Raw genomic sequence first — 22,127 nt, forward strand, 5'->3', positions numbered from 1 at the left:
GAGGATGATTTATTTATCTAGCTGGTGTGTTAGCAAAAGCCCAAGAACTATACTGGTTTATGTCAAGAAAAATTAAAGTGTAAAATGTAGGGCTTGTGTTTCACTTGTCTTTCTGTCATCTTTCCTTCTGATCTTCTCTTGGCTCCCATTAGGAGTTCACATGTCTCACTCTCCTCCAAATGAAATGACCAGAAGGGAAGGCTTGTCCTGATGAGATGAAGCCTACAGATACTTGGCCCCACAACTGGGTGAATAGCTGGGCTGCAGAGAAGGAAGAATTAGAGGCGTATTTTCATTCTTGGGCTCAAGAGAATGCTCTCATCTAGTTTTAATGAAGGGCTTCCCAGTGGCTTAGCAGGTAAAGAGTCTGCCTGCAATGCAAGAGCTAGAGGAGACACAGGTTCAAACTCTGGGTCATGAAGATTCCCTGGAGAAGGGAATGGCTACCTGCTCCAATATCCTTGCCTGAAAAATGCCATGGACAGAGGAACTTGGGGGCTAAGTCCAAAGGGGCACAAAGAGTCAGATACAACTGAGCATAGCATAAATTTAATGAAATTTCAGTAGATAGTTTAATCACTATCTGACTTTCGAGTCCATTTTTCAACTCCTTGAGAAAGGAGAAGTATGCCATTATTTGGTAACACACAAGGAACTCCCGCACTGAACAGCTTTAGGAAGGAAGGATCGGACTCCTCTGGACAAAGTCCTTCTTTCCCTAATGAATAGTTTTTCCCAGGTAAATTATTATAAGTTGATAGTCACTCTCTAACCATCAGTATAACAAGTAAGCTTATCAATTTGTCTATTACAGTGTTGGCGTATATGAGTGACAAGGAAGGAATTACAGATGCTAGACTTTTTTGCTTGGATGCAAAGACTTATTTATGACCTGCTTTTATCTGAAAAGCTGAAGGAACCCAAGTTATAACACTTAAGGCAGTTACCTGAGGATATGCTAACTTCATATGGATATTTCCTACTTTCTCCAGTTCATAATATTTACTGACATTTCACACAATGTATCTTCCTATTTTATTTTTGTGGTCATTTAAATTATTTTTATGCTTATTTTTCATATTGTTTCTATCCTTGACTCTCTAAAATAGTGGAAATGACCATTTGTTCTATTCCTACTTGGCTTGTGATGGTTTTCAATGCCCTAGTCAGTTTCAGTGAGTTTATCTATGGATTTAAACATTGAGCTGCAGATATTTAATAGATATTATTTAAATCAACTTTAGATAATAATAATTAGCCAAATATTTACTAATTTGATGAATTTCTGCAAGATTTCTTTTGTCTTCATGGCAGGAGTATGAATTACTAACCATTCTCAGTCAGTGGTTCTTTATAAATGAAATATCTAAATTCATAATCGATCTGTTACATGAAATTGGTGTTTTATACGCACCTTTGTAGTAAAGATCTTTCACTCCAAAATTAAATTTTGTATAATCTAACATTCATGAAAAAGGTAAATACGTGTATTTTTCAAAGACTGTTTATCAAAACCTTCTTTTAATAGATGGATAAAGAGAAATAATTGAGTATTAGTGGATAATGGGGTTTCCCCCTTGGGAAATGCATTCATCCTGACATCACCCAGAACATTCAGTAAATTTAATACCTTCTCTTGTCTGTGTGGAGTGGCTGTGTGTGGAGAAGTTAATGAATGCATGACCAAATTGAACCTCCTTGGTTGGCAGATTTTCCTCCATCTCTATCAGCTCTTGAGAAGAAAACACTTTTCTTGACCTTTTAAATGGCTAGACTTCAAAATCATTTTAGAATTTGCATATTTTGAACATTTTTTCCTGAACCCTGGACACCTACCATCCAAAATATAATCTTTAGCCTGTCATCTTTCTCTAAATAACAAAAATGAGAAGGGGATAGTGCTTGCCTTGGAACAGGACACATGTCTTATTCCTTGTCACAGTGATAATCATGCTCAGCATGTAGAAAATGGTTCAAAAATTCTACTTGGGTTATAAAATGAATGTCATACAAAAAATAAGAGAAAAATAAATTTACAAATGCAGTTGGGGATAAATGTGTTAAATATTATGTAGTAGCTGACTTTCAACAAAAATAATGCTAATCGCTGTCAAAATCCAATCATTCATTCTTTTCTCTAAACCTTTTTAGTGTCTCCAATAATGTATTTTATGATGAATTTTCAAAGTGAACATAGAAAGCTTGAAAAGGACAAACATAAAATAAATAGACCTTGTCTGAGCCCTAAAAAAGGCAAGATGCCATTATCAAAACATTTTGAGTAACTGTGAATTAGTTATAATAATTGCTATAGATATTTTTGTTATTATGTTATTTAGAAAATGACTTCGCAGAAAGAACACTCATGGTATTAGCAAAATTCCCAGTATACCTAAATGATAAATCTAATTTTATTTATACTTATTATATTTATACAGACTCACATACATACTGTATATTCTGTGAGTAATATTTAAACAGAAATATCTATAAAATCTAATATATACAGAGGTAGTTCTGTTTCCCCTCAAGGTTTATCTAAAAGCCCAGAATTGTCTTTTAACCATGTATCCTCAGACCTGTAGAAAATGTGTCCCTTCATAGGGGAGGACGAGGGAGGTGCCATACAATGAGGTTTAAATCTAATAATCACAAAATTAATGTACTATCGCTAATACATTAGCAAACACTAGATCAAAGTCCAGGACATCAATGCAGGAGATCTATTCCTTCTTTGAAACTTGGGGACAATTTAGGTATACAGAGTTTTTCTTAATGTAACAGTTAATGCTCAAGCTTAAATGACATGCAAACATTCCATTCAGCACCAAAGAATTGATGCTTTCGAACTGTGGTGTTGGAGAAGACTCTTGAGAGTCACTTGGACTGCAAGGAGATTCAACCAGTCCATTCTGAAGGAGATCAGCCCTGGGATTTCTTTGGAAGGAATGATGCTAAAGCTGAAACTCCAGTACTTTGGCCACCTCATGCGAAGAGTTGACTCATTGGAAAAGACTCTGATGCTGGGAGGGATTGGGGGCAGGAGGAGAAGGGGACGACAGAGGATGAGATGGCTGGATGGCATCACTGACTCGATGGACGTGAGTCTGAGTGAACTCCAGGAGTTGGTGATGGACAGGGAGGCCTGGCGTGCTGGGATTCATGGGGTCGCAAAGAGTCAGACACGATTGAGCGACTGAACTGAACTGAACTGAACTGAAACATTCCATTTCATGGGGGAAAAAAATTACAAAATGCTTCTGCTAAATCTAAACAGCTGCCTCACTTCTGCAGGACTCTCAGATACCAGTAATCAGACTAACCAATCTTTCTGGAAAGTTAGAGTGACCTTCTGTCCAGGTTTTCTCAAAGCCATCCCTAACTATGCTTCATGGTTCCAGCATAATTATTAATGAAGTGTACTTTCCCTCCCAAGTATCTCATCCTGGATAATAAATTATAGAGTTACCCTATTTTAGGTTAAAGCAACAAATAGGAAATTTTGTTAAAGATATGGGCTGGTTGCAAATGACATTTAAGTAAGAAATCTTTTAAATTATATACTAACTTTTTATGAAGTAAGTTGACTTTTAAAGGGGCAGATAAAAGCTTTATTAAATAAAAAATTTAAAGATATTTTTTAGCTCTTTTTAGCAGCTGCAGATTTTTTTTTTAAGTTCAATTGGAATTAAAAAAAAAAAGAAGTCTTGAGAAAATTCCTAAGAGGCTTTGCTTTTCTTAAAATAGAGCTCTATTTGAGGTATAGGCTATGGTTATATTTCTTTCTGTCCAGAGAATAACACTCTATATATCAAGTCTTTGGCCATAATTCTACTGTAGACATTAGTGTATCATCCTGTCTGGATGTGATTGAGTGTGAAGTATTAACTCTAGAACATGAGCTGTCAGAGACAAATTTTGTTCCTCCTGTGCTATGGTGTCCATGACAGTGCCTAAGTAGCCAGGCAACAAAACCAGTACACGCAAAAGGCAGAACGTGCTGACCCAAGGTTGTTTTCTGATTCAATTAACTTTTATAGAAAGCCTATTATGTGCCAGGCCTTTTGACACAACTTTTTTTATTTGATCCTAATAACAACGTGTGAGGTATATGTTACATTACAGACAGGGAAAGAGAGCCAGAAAGATTAAGTGACTTCCTTAAAGTCACTTAGCTGGTAATTGATGGAAAGTTGATTCAAATCCAGGCGGATTGATTTAGTCTGTGTGCTCTTTCTGCCCCACCTCTGCTTATACCTCTGGCTCCAATCTTTGATGGTCTGGCTGAGAAGAGTTTTCAGATGGGTGGAACACCACTTCCTGCTACACTAACATATAATCCCTGCATGGAGGTAAAACTGAATATTCCTATTTAACTTGAAAATTTTTCAACACTTGCCTTTTCTTCTAAAATGTTTTCTGATGAAAAAGTTTTAAAACCTGAAACAAAATTTATCAGAGTATTAAAAGCAGTAATCTTTGGATGATGAAAAATCAAGATTATTTTCTCTTTTGTACTTTTCCAATTTCTACAATGAGTATGTATGTTCAGAAAAAGACATGTTTTTATTTTTGGTCAGGAAATTCCTTGTGTGTGTGGCTTTGATTATGGGCTTCCCTGGTGACTCAGACTGTAAAGAATCTGTCTGCAATGCAAGAGACGCGGGTTTGATTCCTGGGTTGGGAGGATCCTTTGGAGAAGGGAATGACAACCCACTCCAATATTCTTGTCCGGAGAATTCCATAGGCAGAGGAGTCTGAGGGCTACAGTTTTGCACAGACTTTGGTTTAAAAAAAAAAAATTAACGTATTTTTTTATTTTAAAAAGATAATGCAAAAACCTTTATACTACATGTTAGAAAATATCTGAAAACTTTAACACCAACGCTTTGGCCTTTGATGGGAAAAATTTCCTGCCCATTAACATTGTTTTTGTATAGAAACTGAGATTGTCATTGAGTTCTTTATGTTCTCATTACAAGCAGACACACACCTTTTTTGAAAGCTAAAATGATCCCTGATATAATGAGCATATGTGGAAAATGCTTCAGTCTGTTGAATAGTTGAAGAATATCATGATACCATCTTTCAATATCATGCTCAATTATAACTCCATATACTGTTTCCAGTTTTCAAAGTATTGAGTGTCCACTAAGTACACTTGTTGTTGGTTTGTTTTTTTTTAAAAACTTACATCTTCCTTGGAAGTTTTGGAAGGCACTGTAAAATTTCAAAGTGTCTCTGAGCCATTATTTTGACATGTTATTACATAGCTCTGTGGCTGTGGTAGATGGGCCTGAAAGGAAGCCTGTTTCCTTTTAGGCTTCTGGACAAGTGACAAGGAACTGATGAAATTTGCAGAGCCAGCCTTCTGTTGTGATCATTAGTTGGAACCTGAAGGGTCCACTGCGAAAACACCTATATATTCATTTCTAAGTAATTTGAAAATTTTGTTTAAAGTTGAAGTAAATGGAATTCAAGGAGAGCTGCAGAAAAACTGAGCAGACAATCAGTGAATTTATGGAAGGCTGATGGAATGGGAAACCTGAGTCATTCTTTAACCCTTGATCTTTCCCATTCCCCTCATATCCGGAATCATTTTTCACATTGTGAAGGATGGATGTTAAGTTTTTACTTTCGAAAGTGGAGTGAAGAAGATATGACAAGATTATTCTGAGGGCTTGACTAAATGGTACATGTGAAAGGTATCTGTATATAGTATATATATGCATATATACATATGAGACATATATGATATAGTCACAGTAAGTGGTGTAATGACCATTTTAGAATTTATTTATTTATTCGCTTTTGGCTGTTCTGGGTCTTCATTGCTGTGCATGGGCTTTCTCTAGTGGCAAGCAGGGGCTACTCTCTAGCTGTGGTGTGCAGGCTGCTCACGGCGGTGGCTTCTCTCTTAAGAGAAGCACTAGTTCTGAGCACCAGTTCTAGGCTGTGGGCTCTGCAGTTGCAGCACATGGGCCTTTATTGCCCTGTGACATATAGGACTTTCCCAGATCAGGGATCAAACCTGATTAGCAGGAAGGTTCTCAACCACTAGACCACCAGAGAAGTCTGTGTAATGGCGACTTAAGAATACTCTGAGGCTATCAGCTCTATCTAGTAGGGGAGATGAATGCAGGCAGGATCTCTGAACAATAGCTTTCCAGATAACTATAAAAGAAAACATTTTTATTATACTTTAAAAATAGGAATTAGCTTATTATTATAGACTTTATTTTGGGGGGCTTCAAAATCACTGCAGATGGTGACTGCAGCCATGAAGTTTAAAGACGCGTACTCCTTGGAAAGACAGTTATGACCAACCTAGACAGCATATTCAAAAGCAGAAACATTACTTTGCCAACAAAGGTCCGTCTAGTCAAGGCTATGGTTTTTCCAGTGGTCATGCATGGATGTGAGAGTTGGACTGTGAAGAAAGCTGAGCGCCAAAGAATTGATGCTTTTGAACCGTGGTGTTGGAGAAGACTCTTGAGAGTCCCTTGGACTGCAAGGAGATTCAACCAGGCCATTCTAAAGGACATCAGTCCTGGGATTTCTTTGGAAGGAATGATGCTAAAGCTGAAACTCCAGTACTTTGGCCACCTCGTGCGAAGAATTGACTCATTGGAAAAGACTCTGATGCTGGGAGGGATTGGGGGCAGGAGGAGAAGGGGACGACAGAGGATGAGATGGCTGGATGGCATCACTGACTCGATGGACGTGAGTCTGAGTGAACTCCGGGAGTTGGTGATGGACAGGGAGGCCTGGCGTGCTGCGATTCATGGGGTTGCAAAGAGTCGGACACGACTGAGCGACTGAACTGAACTGAACTGATTGTGCTTTAGTGCGTTTCACATTTTATCCTGGCGTGATCATTTGGCTGGTCTCCTGCAGATCTTCTTTTAATTCATAACATGGATTTAAGACTTGTCCACTGGCTTCCATTTCATTTAGTTTGTTTTCCAATTTCTCTTCTTTTTCCCCTGATGTTCTTTCTCAAGTTTAATAGGAAAACTTTTGTATGCATATATGTATATATAAATGAATATTATGTATAAGTTAGAAAACATGAATTTTTGCTTAGCTAAAAAAATTTATAATATTTTGATTCTACTTGTTTGACTTAGTTTGAAAGCTAGGTTTCTAATTTATATTCACTCAAAACTGATAGAGTTCCATGTATTTTGGCATCTAGTTTTACTACTAAAAGTCTAGAAAGTTTATTATCTTAATGATCTTTAAAAAAAACTTTTTTGAATGAGGCTTGAAACTTCTAATCCAATTCTGAGAATATAAAGAAATGCTATGTTGTTAAAAAAAAAAAAAAAAAAACAACTAGCAAGTGATATAGTATTATTATAGTCCAGAGATACCTGTAGTAACAAGCAAGTTTGCTCTTGGAGTACAAAATGAAGCAGGGCAAAGGCTAGCAGAGTTTTTCCAAGGGAACGCACTGCTCATAACAAACACCCTCTTCCAACAACACAAGAGATGATTCTACACATGGACATTACCAGGTGGTAAATACAGAAATCAGATTGTTTACATTCTTTGCAGCCAAAGATGGAGAAGCTCTATACAGTCAGCAAAAACAAGACCGGGAGCTGACTGTGGCTCAGATCATGATAAAGATATTGCAAAATTCAGATTTAAATTGAAGAAAGTAGGGAAAACCACTAGACTATTCAGATATGACCTAAATCAAATCCCTTACAATTATACAGTAGAAGTGACAAATAGATTCAAAGGATTAGATCTGACAGACAGAGTGCCTGAAGAACTATGGACAAAGGTTCATAACATTGTACAGGAGGTGGTGACCAAAACCATCCCCAAGAAAAAGAAATGCAAAAAGGCAAAATGGTTGTCTGAGGAGGCCTTACAAATGGCTGAGAAAAGAAGAGAATCAAAAGGCAAAGAAGAAAAGGAAAGATATTGTAATGTAATTAGCCTTCAATTAAAATAAACAATTAAAAAAAAAAGATATACCCATTGGAATGCAGAGTTCAAAGAATAACAAGGAGAGATAAGAAAGACTTCCTAAGTGAATAATGCAAAGAAACAAAGAAAAATAATAGAATGGGAAAGACTAGAGATCTCTTCAATAAAATTAGTGATACCAAGGGAACATTTCATGCAAAGATGGGCTTAATAAAGGACAGAAATAGTATGGACCTAACAGAATCAGAAGATATTAATAAGAGATGGCAAGAATACACAGAAGAATTATGCAAAAAAAAAAAAATCTTAATGACTCAGATAACCTATATGGTGTGACCACTCACTTAGAGCCGGACATCCTGGAATGCAAAGTCAAGTGGGCCTTAGGAAGCACCATTATGAACCAAGCTAGTGGAGGTGATGGAATTCCAGTTGAGCTATTTCAAATCCTGAAAGATGATGCTGTGAAAGTGCTGCACTCAATACACCAGCAAATTTGGAAAACTCAGCAGTGGCCACAGGACTGGAAAAGGTCAGTTTTCATTCCAATCCCAAAGAAAGGCAATGCCAAAGAATGCTCAAACTACTGAACAATAGCACTCATTTCACACACTAGCAAAGTAATGCTCAAAATTCTCCAAGCCAGGCTTCAACAGAACATGAACCAAGAATTTCCAGATGTTCAAGCTGGATTTAGAAAAGGCAGAGGAACGAGAGACAAAATTGCCAACATCCATTGGTACATAGAAAAAGCAAGAGAATTCCAGAACATCTGCTTCTGCTCTATTGGCTATGCTAAAGGCTTTGATTGTGTGGATCACAACAAACTGTGGAAAATTCTTCAAGAGATGGGAATACCATACCACCTCACCTGCCTCCTGAGAAATCTGTATGCAGGTCAAGAAGCAACAGTTAGAACCAGACATGGAACAACGGATTGGTTCAAAATTTGGAAAGGAGTATGTGAAGGCTGTGTATTGTTATCCTGCTTATTTAACTTATATGCAGAGCACATCATGTGAAATACCAGGCTGGATGAAGCACAAGCTGGAATCAAGATTTCCAGAAGAAACATCAATAATCTCAGGTATGCAGCTGATACCACTATTATGGCAGAAAGTGAAGAGGAACTTAAGAACCTCTTGATGAAAGTGAAAGAAGAGAGTGAAAAATCTGGCTTAAAACTCAACATTCAAAAAACGAAGATCATGACATCTGGTCCCATCATTTCATCGCAAATAGATGAGGAAACAATGGAAACAGTGAAAGACTTTATTTTATTGGGCTCCAAAATCACTTCAGATGGTATCTGCAGCCATGAAAATAAAAGATTGCTCCTTGCTCTTGCTCCTTGGAAGAAAAGCTATGACAAACCTAGACAGCATATTAAAAAGCAGAGACAACACTTTGCAAACAAAAATCCATCTAGTCAAAGCTATGGTTTTTCCAGTAGTTATGTATGGATGTGAGAGTTGGGCCAAAGAATTGATGCTTTTGAACTGTGGTGTTGGAGAAGAGTCTTGAGAGTCCCTTGGACCTGCAAGGAGATCCAACCAGTCCATCCTAAAGGAAATCAGTCCTGAATATTCATTGGAAGGACTAATGCTGAAGTTGAAGCTCCAGTACTTTGGCCACCTGATTCGAGGAGATGACTCATTAGAAAAGACTCTGATGCTGGGAAAGACTGAGGGCAGGAGGAGAAGGAGACAACAAAGGACAAGATGGTTGGATGGCATCACCGACTCGATGGATGTGAGTTTGAACAAGCTCTGGGAGATGGTGATGGACAGGGAAGCCTGGCGGGCTGTAGTCCATGGGGTCGCAAAATCAGACATGACTGAGCAACTGAACAACAGCAAGAGTATTATTAAATAAATTTTGTTCAAAGTTCACAGAATTTTATGTGTGTCCGTTATTTCTTTTCATATCTTATTTGAGACTCCACATTGTATTTAACTGCATTGAGTAACTTCAGCTGCATGCAACAAATTCTGGGAAATTTCTTTTCATTTTTATTCTATTACAAATATTCACTATTTCCTTGTTATGGCTTCTTGGATACACCCATCATTTAAAGTGGACATTTAATTTCCAAATACATGGGATTTTTATAGTTATCTCTGATATTAATTTTTCTTTTTTTAAAATTTTATTTTATTTTTAAACTTTACAATATTTTATTAGTTTTGCCAAACATCAAAATGAATCCACCACAGGTATACCCGTGCTCCCCATCCTGAACCCTCCTCTCTCCCCACACCCTCCCTCTGGGTCGTCCCAGTGCACCAGCCCCAAGCATCCAGTATCGTGCATTTGACATTAATTTTTAATTTTGATTTTAATTTCTCAATTAAACGCTTTCTTCTCTGCAATTACCCTCCAGTTTTCCAGTCTTCTATCTTTATTGAAGCTTTCAAGGGCTGAGTTAAAGATCTCTCTTGGGAAATGTCACATTGCGTTTGAAACTATGTGGGTTTTTTTCAAATATCTTTTGATATTTATCTCTAACATTATTCCACAGCGATAAGAGAACAGACACTGTGTGATTTCAATACCTTTAGACCGTTAAGTTTTTGCACCTGGATATTTTCAGGGTCTCCTAGTTTATAGTCTATGGGAACTTGAATAGAATTTATGTCCTGCTGTTGTGTGAAAAGTCTATAAATTTTAATTATGTTGAATTGGTTCATGGTGTTTTCAAGTCTGCTATGTCCTTCTACTTTTCTGTCTACTCATTCTATTAACCTGACAGTTTGATATTGAAATTCCAGCTGAAAATCTTAATGTATCTACTTAAGAAATAATTGTAATATACAGTGGAACTGTATGTAACTTCATTCTGTATTTTCCAAGTCTCCTCTAAATGTGTTATCATATTTTCATAAATTAAAAAATTAAAAAAGAAGCCCAAAAGAGTGCATAGACAAGCCAAAAAAATTTTTTAAATGTTCGTTTTTCATAGGACTTTCAGCTCAAAGGTGATGGAGTAATTGCGCTTGATAGTGACTTAGAATCTGCTTTAATCTAGACAGTAGGATGGTAGTTGGGGTGTGTCTTGTCTTTAATATGTGATTTTTCTCAAAAGTTTGAATTTTATGTAGGTTGAGTCAGGACACTATTGCCTGAAATGGACAGGGATGCGTGATGAAACTTATAGAAGGAATTTAGTTGTAGAGCTTTGTTACTGAATCTTTTAAAGTCAGTTTTATTTGAATGGTCTGTTTTATTTGGCTGGCCTCTTTTGCTCAGAGCAATTTTTCAGTAAAAGTAACAAGACATGAAAAATACAGGAACACCTCAAGGGGCATCAAGGTGAAAACTTTTATAAGCAAGATATTTGTTCAGCTCATTCTAGATAATTTAGCAACTTTGTCTACCACCCTCTGAGATCATGTAACTGAATTTGAATGTTATTGAGACTACCAGGAATACACTGTCAGAATATGTATTTTGCTAATCATTTCATACAGAATGACTAACCAGTTAATTAAATTGTAGAAAGAAAACATCCCACTTGTTTTTCTTTGAGTGTTTTAGAATTGATGACCCATTCTGAAATTACACATTCCTAAACAACTGTATTCAAAATTATTTTTTCTCCTCTTTGAAAATATCTCAGGCAACTATGGTAGGCTACCGCCCACGGGGTTGCTAAGAGTCAGACACGATTGAGCAACTTCACTTTCACTTTTCACTTTCATGCATTGGAGAAGGAAATGGCAACCCATTCCAGTGTTCTTGCCTGGAGAATCCCAGGGACAGAGGAGCCTGGTGGCCTGCCGTCTATGGGGTCACGCAGAGTGGGACACGACAGAAGCGACTTAGCAGCAGCAGCCTCAGCAGCAGGCAACTATGCTTAACGTGTTATAGTCAGACTAATTATGGATTTTTTCCACAAGCTTTCATGAGTTGCTATTTTACTCACTAGACTTTATGCCTTTGGAACTCACTATACCTGTTACCGTACAAGTGTTTGTGTCCAATCAAGTGTTCGTGTGCAAAGCAGAATGACTGTTAATACAAGAGGGTGTGGGTAAGGGGGAGGTGAGGCAGAAGTGTTGGATTGTCTGTAGATGCTTTTTACGAAGCATCTCTATGAGTCAGCCTCCCACCATCGCAATTCTGTCTGCAGCTCCAGTGGCCTTAACCCCAAGATCTTTGCTCCACTGGACTCATCTCTGTTCTCCCAACCTCAGCTTTTCAGTGAGACGGTCTCTGGCCATGCCCTCTAAAGTGGCATCCCCAGTAATTCTCACTCTAATTACCCGACTTATTTGCTTATTTATCAAAATATGCTTACTTTTATTATCCATGGGTTTAGCTTCTCTCTTGCCTGCTCTGTGCTATATTGCATCCCTAACATCCAGCAAAGTGCATGGCACGCAAAAGTGGCTTATTCAGTATTTTGCCAAGCAAATGAACGACAGATCCCTTCAACAGTCCTGGGACGGAGATAAAGGTACCCTCAGTTCACAGAAGAGGAAACAGTGCCAGAGAGATTATGCGACTTGCCACACAGCTAAAAACGGAAAAGCTAAAATTTAAACCTAAGTGTTTCTGACTCAGAACTTTTTCCTGCTCCATTAAAGCTTCAATTATTTGGCTTTTAAGACCTTTGGGTAAATGACATTCTTTTAATTGTCATAATATTATTGCTCTTTGTGCAGGTAATTGTGCTCCTATGTTAACCTCATATAAGCTGCACAGCACCTGAAAAAAGTTAATGTTTAAATAAGCTAACAGCACATGCAGTTTAAGCAACAGAGGAACAATTTATTTGGCTTTCTTTCCCCTAAAAATATCTAGTGCTTTTAGTGACAATCTTGATATTCCCATTCAGATGTTTAGATCTTCTCTACACCAAGGCTATTTCATTTTTTCTCCAGGTATTTCCCTGAAACCATGGTGAGTTTCCAATTGTTGTTGTTCAGTCACTCAGTCAAGTCCAACTCTTTGTGACCCCATGGACTGCAGCACACCGGGTTTCCCTTCCTTCACCATCTCCTGGAGCTTGCTCAAACTCACATCCAGTAAAACAGAAAAAATACCTATGGCGTAAATTGTCTGCCCTACTTCATTATTAAATTGGGTAAAACTGAATTGAGGGGAAATGTAGCGTCTATGTGCAAACTGTTTGTCTAGTAAATATACAAGTGTGTTTCTGAAGAAACTGAATCTTCAAATCATATGGGTTTTTAAAAACTGGTTTAAAATTCTAGTTGTTACATCTTATATGTTATCCACTAAAAAACATCTATTTAATAACATATTTCATGAAGCAAGTAGGTATAATCAGGTATCAAATTTCATTAGCTGTCTTCTAGTAGCATTTTTTTCGGAGAAGGCAATGGCACCCCACTCCAGTGCTCTTGCCTGGAAAATCCCATGGATGGAGGAGCCTGGGAGGCTGCAGTTCATGGGGTTGCTGAGGGTCAGACATGACTGAGCGACTTCACTTTCACTTTTCACTTTCATGCATTGGAGAAGGAAATGGCAACCCACTCCAGTGTTGTTGCCTGGAGAATCCCAGGGACTGGGCATCCTGGTGGGCTGCCGTCTATGGGGTCGCAGAGAGTCGGACACAACTGAAGTGACTCAGCAGCAGTAGCATTTTTACAGATATAGGAATTATTCGGTATGTATAACGTATAATAAAGTGAATATTTTCCCTGCAAAGCTCAGAGGAATATGTATATATATATTGGACACGGAAATGGCAACCCACTCCAGTATTCTTGCCTGGGAAATCCCATGGACAGGCGAGCCTGGTGGGCGCAGTCCATGGGGTCGCAAGAGTCAGAACATGACTTAGCAACTAAACCACCACTATGTATATATACGTATGTATGTGTGTGTGTGTGTGTGTATATATATATATATATATATATATATGGCCTTCCCTGGTGGCTCAGATAGTAAAGAATCTGCCTACAATATGGGAGACCTAGGTTTGATTCCTGGTTGGGAAGATCCCCTGCAGGAGGGCTTGGCAACCCACTCCAGTATTCTTGCCTGGAAAATCCCCATGGACAGAGGAGCCTGGCATACAGTCCATGGGGTTGGAAAGAGCTGGATACGACTGAGTGGCTACGCACAGCACATACATGTGTGTGTGTGTGTGTATATATATATAATGTAATCATCACTGCTGCTCACCAAATATTGTTCTTTTTTCTAGGCATATAGTAAGATTTCCCTCTCTGCCTTCTGATATTTGGGTTAGGCTTTGGCAGGGATGTGTGAACAGAATGTCACGTGTCACTGCCGGACCCAGAATAAAGAACTGTTTGCACATCCCTGTTTTCTTCCCTCAGTGATTATGAAGCTCAGAGATGGGGCCTCCCCCAGCTTAAGCGCAGAGGATAACATAGAGCAGAGCTCCCTAAACAACCTGTAACGGGCATGAGGCAAGGGCAAGAGATGGATCTTGGCCTTTTGAGCCCCTGAGAACTTCCTGTGGTTCGTTAAGCATCATCAAGCCTGTCTTGCCTAGTGTGTATGTTTTTGTTTTTAAACCAACAGAGAAGCCTGCTGTTCACTGTATTTCATCCACACGACAAAAGTGGCTGAAAAACCACATGGCTGAGGGAGAGTCTAGGTGGTGATATGGGTCCAAGCACTTAGTTAAAAGGTAACCATATCTAGTTTCAATTTTGCCACCACCTACCTACCGCTGGGATCTGGCAACTCAAATCATGTGATGATCTAACTTAAATTAGATTCTGGTGGTTTGGATCCCATTGACCCTGAAATTTCTTTCACAACCATTAGCTTTTTTTTTTAAGTGTATTTTTTACTGTTTATTGTAATAGGAGGAGGCAGATGTCAGAAATAATAGTTTAAAGTTTAATTCTTGTAGAATAAATATTTACCGTGGCTTTAATTATTCTTAATGACATATCTTTTCATGAAATAGTTTATGTGGTTATAGACTTCAAAATTTTAAATGTTGATATTCTACTTATTAAATATATTTATCCTATGAATTAAAAAGTTTTATCAATTTCCCACATATTTTACAGTTCTTAACTTTTAAGGAGCAATTTGCCTTCTCTGGTGGCTCAGGTGGTAAAGAATCTGCAATGCAGGGGACCTGGGTTCGACCCCTGGGTTGGGAAAATCCCCTGGAGAAGGGAATTTCCACTCCAATATTCTTATCTGGAGAATTCCATGACCATAGGAGGCTGGCGGGCTACAGTCCATGGGCTGCAAACAGACACGACTGAATGACTAACACTTTCACTTTATCTAGATAGTAAGATTTATTGGATATTATCAATCCTGAAAACATTCATCTAGCCATTTACAACATCTTGGTATGTTATAGTACCCCATTTCCCAAACAGATCTTAACCAGTTGTTTCTATGTGCCAATTATTTTTTTAATTGTACTGTCAAATCATTATGCATAAGTAATATAAAATAGCTCCAAGTAAGTGGATAAGGGCTTTTGCATGGTAGGAATCATGCAGAAGTTTAATAACTGATGAAGGGCAATTAGGGAGAAGTCAAAGGAGAGACAGAGCCTCCATGCTTTAGATAGAGTACTGAAGCCAGTTAACAATGAATTCTTCCTTGGTTAAGGAAAAGACATTCTCTTCTCTATTAGCACCTGAAATTCCTAATTCATAAAGATAGACTGAGAATCTAGTTATAATAAGGAATTTTTTTTCCAAAGAAACAGCAGAAGTAAAGTCATCATCTTACATTATCCAGGCTTATAGAAGACTTGACAGGTAGCACCTTCCCATATTACCTCCTCTCAGAAAGGAACTCCTAGACCTCATAGCTTGTGGAACAAGAAGTCTTCCGTATGACAAGAAATCCTATGGTGTTGCCAATAGGAATCAAGGTCAATATTTTTAATTTGGGTCCTTTGAAAAATAAACATTTATTTGATTACATCTTCCTTCCATTTAAGACTGAGAAGTTTTTGTTTATTTTTTCATTGTTAAAGTTTAAATTCCTCTTGATATGATGATATCTTAATGAATGAGTGAAAATAAATTTGTTTCTTTTCAAAAACTCACCATTGAGAGTATTTGTACAATTAGAATATGTTTATGTAATAGAGCATATACATTTATGTATATAATTCTTTTTTTTTTTCCTCTCCTTCAGCAAAGTCAGAAAGTTAGATCTTTTGGAAAAGTATTCAGTTTTCTTTTCTAGACCTCTATGAGGATATGAGATTTTTAAATTACTTTAGCATGTACAAGTTAGTTTTTTTTTATGTTTATGTATAACTCAGAAGGATATTCAAATGATGAATCAGATCGGCATGTTACTAATCAGATGCTTAATTACTTATAACTTAAAGGCAAATAGCATCAATGTATAGATTAGAAACATCATCAATATCATACTCCCAAGAAGTAAGTTACCTGGTTAAAAATGAAACGTGCCTTCGTAATAGGAAAGATTATCTGAAAGGCAGTGTATGATATGGCATAGTCAGATTTTGAGTCAAATATGAAGAGTCATTTGCAGCTGTTATGGTCTGCATTGCTGTCTATATAGATAATAGTTTATGTAGAACCAAGACATCAGGATTACTGCCTAACAAATTAATTAACTCACTGCACAATTATCAGACCTTTTTCTTCTCTGTGAGTTAAGGTGGCAAATATGTAAGGGACCACGTGTCCATTTTGTGTGTTTTCTCTCAGTAATACTAAAATTACTGTCATACATGGATCTGTGCCACAAATGGTGAGGTATATCAGTAAGTTTTATGCCAAGAAAATAGCTTGGGCTAACTTGATGAGAAAATGAACCTGGTTGCAGTTTGCCCATATAATCATGCTGAAGTCCAGGGGATCAAGAACAGAAAGTGGATATGGACAAATAAATGAAGGCTGGCTAGAGAGCAGGAAGCATGTCTAATCACGACTCATGAACACCCTGGTTGGTGGCCACTGGCATTGCCACTTGTAGATACCAAGGCTGGTTTTTCACTGTCTCTGCCAGACTATTCAACATGGGACATTCAGGTTGCTGCCTTTGGACTGTGCATTGATCTCTGTTAGACAGTTGAGGCGGAGGCTTCTGCCATTAATAGTTTCTCAGCTGCTTGCATCTTTTGAAATCTTGGTGGGTCAAGCTTGGATTCTGAGCCTACGACCTAGTTACCAGAAGGGCAGGAAGAGGGTGTCTTCAGTCACTCTGGCTTCTGAACCAGGAAGCCACACTTACATGACCTGAGAACGCCCCACAATAGGCAGTCCCTGGGAGCTGGTTACATAAAACAACCAATGTCCACCAAGAAAGCCTACCTGTGTCAATTTTCAATGCAATAGGAAGGACATACAACCAACTGAAAGGTGCATTATAAAAACTTCTACTTAAAAATATGTTTTTATTATTCATCTGAAGACAGTAGTCTTTTCCCTTAAATGTCATGTCATAAATTAATGAACTCCAGCTTAACATGATCTCTTAATTTTCATAAACTCGTCCTCTTCTAATTATGATTACATAAAAATTCAGTAGTTAGATTCCGCTTATTTTAAATACTGTCTTGAGGAAGTATGATGCATTTTGGAGTGATCTAAATTGCATGTTAAAGTTATAACTCACTCTGTGTTTCAGATTGCATTCATTCTCTCACTCAGTAAATATTTCTGGAGCACTGGTCACTGGGAATAGACCAGGGCACACAGCAATCAGCCCTGATTCTCGTGGAACTGATTCTTTCCTTTGCTTATAATTATGTCCAGTTTTGGTCTTCCCTGTAGCTCAAACAGTAAAAAATCTGCCTGCAACGCAGGAGACCTGGGTTCGATTCCTGGGTTGGGAAGATCCTCTGGAGAAGGGAATGGCTACCCATTCCACTATTCTGGCCTGGAGAATGCCATGGACAGAGGAGCCTGGTGGGCTACAGTCCGTGGGATTGCAAAGAGTCAGACAAGACTGAGTGGCCAACACTACTACTACTACTGCTATGTCCAGCTTTAATCCTGTGTTCCTTAGACCCTTCAGCCTCAGGCGTGGGAGTAAAACACTGCAGAGTCATTTCCATCCATTGCTGGGGAGTTTACTTCTTATCTGGGCAGCTATGAAACTGGTACAGCTTCTGATGTTAAAACTGAGTGAAACAAGTCTTAAATTACCATAATCCTACGTGTTTTTCCCAGATTTGCCTTTCCAACTGTGTTTATTACCGTTTTTAAGGATCTTATTCTTTGCATTAGTGGGTATGAGGCTCTGAAAAGAAGCAGTGCACTTGAGGCCATATTATCTTCCTGTACAAGAGCAGGTGTGATGTAATTGCATGAATTTGGGGCATTTAAGCTTACTTCTTCTTCTCTGACCCCTGTTCCCATTAGTCCTCACCTGTGTGTCAGGAGTGATACTATTTCAGTCTCCATTATGGAAATTCTATAGATTGAAGTGATTTTATTCACAAGCCATTCCCCTCACCCCCCACCCTTATTTTTTTACTCTGTAAGATCTGAGAATAGGGCAAGGAACAGAAGGAACAGTTCAGTTCACACTGGCAAGAAGATGGCCTGAAAAATCAGGTACCTTTTTGTCTTTAAAATATTCCTCTTATGTTCATCTTCATTCTATGTCCAATCGTCCTCTTATTAAAGAAATGCATTTAAAACTTATTTTCTTCATCTTTAATGTTTTGCATTTTTAATATGCTGTGCCTGTGAGGTTTTGCTTCTTTTATTTTCTTCTTTTTTCTTTATAATCTCTTTGCACTGTAGTGTGGCATATTGATGAAAGAACTCATGTCATTTTTTTCAATTCTGGAGAATTTTCACTCATTGTCTCTTCAAAACTTGGCTCATTTCCATTTTGGCCATTTTCCCTTTGGGACTTTTAGATACATGTTGGAATTCTCATTTTACAAATCACCATAAATTCTATAATCCTGTGATCAGACCAGAAATTTTTAGCTCTGAAAATTCATGACAGACTGAAAAAGCAGAGTTACTGCTGCTGCTGCTAAGTCACTTCAGTCGTGTCCGACTCTGTGCGACCCCACAGACGGCAACCCACCAAGCTCCCCTGTCCCTGGGATAAGTTGCTAATATTTATCACTTGCCTTTCCTGAATAAGAATGGACTGCCCGTCCTGAAAGATATAAAATAAAGCTTCTATTTCCTCTGATTTCCTTTTTCAGCAGATATTAAGAGAATGGATGTGATGACTCTATTGTCAATGGTAACAAAGTGTAGGCAACCCAAGAACACTGTCTTAATTGGACAACTTCCTCCACTAGTATATAATGTCCCACTCTCTGACCTTGATCTGTGTGCCAATGAAGTTCCCACCACTTACAATGACTAACTGGGTTACATATCTTGTTGTAGGGCTTTGAGTGATATGCATACATCTTGGCTAAGGATAGAAGTCAAGTCTAAATTACTCCGAGACAGAAAAAAAAAAAATTCTTGAAAACACTAGGTTTTGTGGAATAGAATGCCTTACCCATCTGATCGACTTGGGTCAGAGACGTTGATAAACCTCTTCTGTTTTTTCAATTTATTTTTTAAACTTGGTATTTTTGTATTGGGGTATATCCAATTAACAAACCATGTTGTGATAGTTACAGGTGAATAGCGAAGGAAGGGATGGTTAGGGAGTTGGGATGGACGTGTACACGCTGCTATATTTACAATGGATAACCAACAAGGACCTACTGTACAGCACAGGGAACTCTGCTCAATGTTATGTGGCAGCCTAGGTGGGAGGGGAGTTTGGGGGAGAATGGAAATCTCTTCTGTTTCAAAATGTGATTGATGATGGATGGAAGAAAAGGAATATTAAGTGGCTTTCCTCAGATCCTCTGCTACTTGGGTCGGATTCGGTGTCATCTGTTCTCAACGTTTTAGGCAGAGCATTCTATTTTAGCCCATAAAATAGAATGGGCTTCAGCTTTCTAAAGTGAAAAACAAAAGAAGAATTTTACATTAGTGATGATTTTTGGCCCCTAATTAATTGAATGGCTACAGTATTGTGTCTCCAATATTCAGAGAAGTTCAGCTCGTAACTGGGCTTATAATGTTACTACTTACATTGCACATTTTTATTGAAGGTTTTCTATGATATCAGCACTGAAATTTTAGTGAGAGATAATAAAAAAAAGATATGTCTTCTAATAGGAAACATCAACTTATTTACCGAAAGCTTCTTGAGATCTCCTGCTCTGCCAAGTGTTTGAGGGAAAATTCTAGTGTGTATCATAAGGTAGATGCCATGTCCTTGGCATTCAGTTCTCACCAATTTTTCAAACTGGAGGATATTTGTTTTACAATGTTGCAGTTGTCTCTGCTAGTTTTTCTTTTTAAGCATCATAGACACCTGGGTAGAATACTTACAATGGATAATGTGGTTATATTTTGCATTATCCTTTACTACTAAAGCTACAGATGATTAATTAAGCTTCTGTGAATTTTCAAGTCTAATATCAAATATATGGAATTTTTTTTTTTTTTGGTCCAAAATATTTTATGTGCATTTTGATCTTTCTGTTCACATTGAAGATTAGGAAAGATTATTCTAAGACCTCTTTGCAGCTCTCTTCAATTCATATGGTGAGTTGAAAGAGTTTTCACAAGAGATTTTCTCATGAAAAACTCTTCTCAAAAGGCAAACAGGTAAGACTTGAACTCCTCAGCTAACCTTCATCTATAAAGAGAAATCTTCATAAAATATCCAGAACAACTCCTACACTCTGGGAAATTAATTGGAGGGAAAACCATAGAGAATAACAGCAATCATCTACCTTTACAATATACAATTTGTATACAGTATTTGAACGACTGGAAGATGGGAGATCAATATGTGTAGCATGCATTTACCCATAAATATTGAGAAAAGAAGGTGACATATGCCATTTGAAAAACATTATTCTGGTTAATCTATCAGTTTATGTTGCCTGAGCTTTTGTCTATTAAAATTTAAGCAAGAGATTCTCATTTAAGGAACAAATAACTTCTACATTTAGAAAATGGCTTTTAAAACTATTTTTTTTTTAATGGTACGGGGAGGGAGAAGGGAGGGGGGTTCAGGATGGGGAACACGTGTATACCCGTGGTGGATTCATATTGATGTATGGCAAAACCAATACAATATTGTAAAGTAATTAACCTCCAATTAAAGTAAAACTAATTTTATTTAGTTGTGCTGGGTCGTCCTTGCTCTGTGGGCTCTTCTCTAGTTGCAGCGAGCAGGGGCCATTCTCCAGTTGGGTGCGCAGCTTCTCATTGCTGTGCACAAGCTCTCCGGCACATGGGCTTAGGTGCCCCATGGCATGTGGGATCTTCCCTGACCAGGGACTGAAGCCACATCTGCTACTCTGGCAGGCAGACTGTTTACCACTGAGCCGCCAGGGAAGCCCTGACTTCTACATTTTTAAAAAGAATATTTATCATCAATATAACTAGTGGTGTACTAAAGCCAGTTTGTACCAGCTTATTAGAGCCAACTATCATATGTTTTCATAATTCTGTGTTCAGTGCTGTTCCATTCGGTAGCTTCAAATCAAAGGTGGTGGAAATATTTATACCATAGAAATTGAAAGTTACTAAAGCTCAGTCCCCTACCACTGACTGCAAGGAGCTGGTTTACCACTATATATCATTAAATACAAACATAAAGTGAAAAAATGTTAAATTTGCTTGGAGTCAAAATATAACACTTCAATAGGGAAACATTTTTTTTTTTTTTTCCAGTGAAGATTATAAAATATGAATGTGTTTATCAAAATCCACTATGCTTTATTAAAATACTATCAGACCACACTGAAGTTCATTGGAAATAATAAATTGAATAGAATAAATATGAAAAAGGAATGTGAAATAAATAAAATAAATAAGAAAAAAGAATAAATTGGTATGTGTTGTCTATTAAAATACTATGAAACTACAATGACGAAAATAGTGTGGTATTGGTACAAGGATAAAAAAATTGAGTACAGCAAAATATTATACATACACAAGAAAATGACTCTGTCATCTAACCACAATAACATATAAGGAGAGAAAGGTGTTAATATTTACTGTGGGAATAACTAATTGGTGTTTCATAAATTAAAAATAAAATCATTTGTGCCCCTTACCTCAACATTTCAAAATAGAAGAAAGTTAAATATACATAGAAAAAGTAAAAAGAAATGAAATGTTTATAACTTTTTACCAAGTAGAAAACCTTCTAAGTTCTCTCCCTTC

General features: G+C 37.6%; 1 long non-coding RNA gene across 1 annotated transcript in view; it reads left to right on the forward strand.

Annotated features, from left to right (window-relative positions):
• The first annotated feature begins 4,146 nt into the window (after nt 1-4,146).
• Nucleotides 4,147-22,127, forward strand: part of LOC109558213 (uncharacterized) — a 62,799-nt gene continuing 44,818 nt past the window's right edge. Inside the window, exon 1 of the long non-coding RNA XR_002180626.2 lies at nt 4,147-4,352. This is a non-coding gene — a long non-coding RNA (uncharacterized lncRNA). The remainder of the gene's footprint in view (nt 4,353-22,127) is intronic.

The sequence above is a fragment of the Bos indicus genome, chromosome 4, assembly GCF_029378745.1.
Source record: "Bos indicus isolate NIAB-ARS_2022 breed Sahiwal x Tharparkar chromosome 4, NIAB-ARS_B.indTharparkar_mat_pri_1.0, whole genome shotgun sequence".
In the NCBI taxonomy this organism is placed as follows: Eukaryota; Metazoa; Chordata; class Mammalia; order Artiodactyla; family Bovidae; genus Bos; species Bos indicus.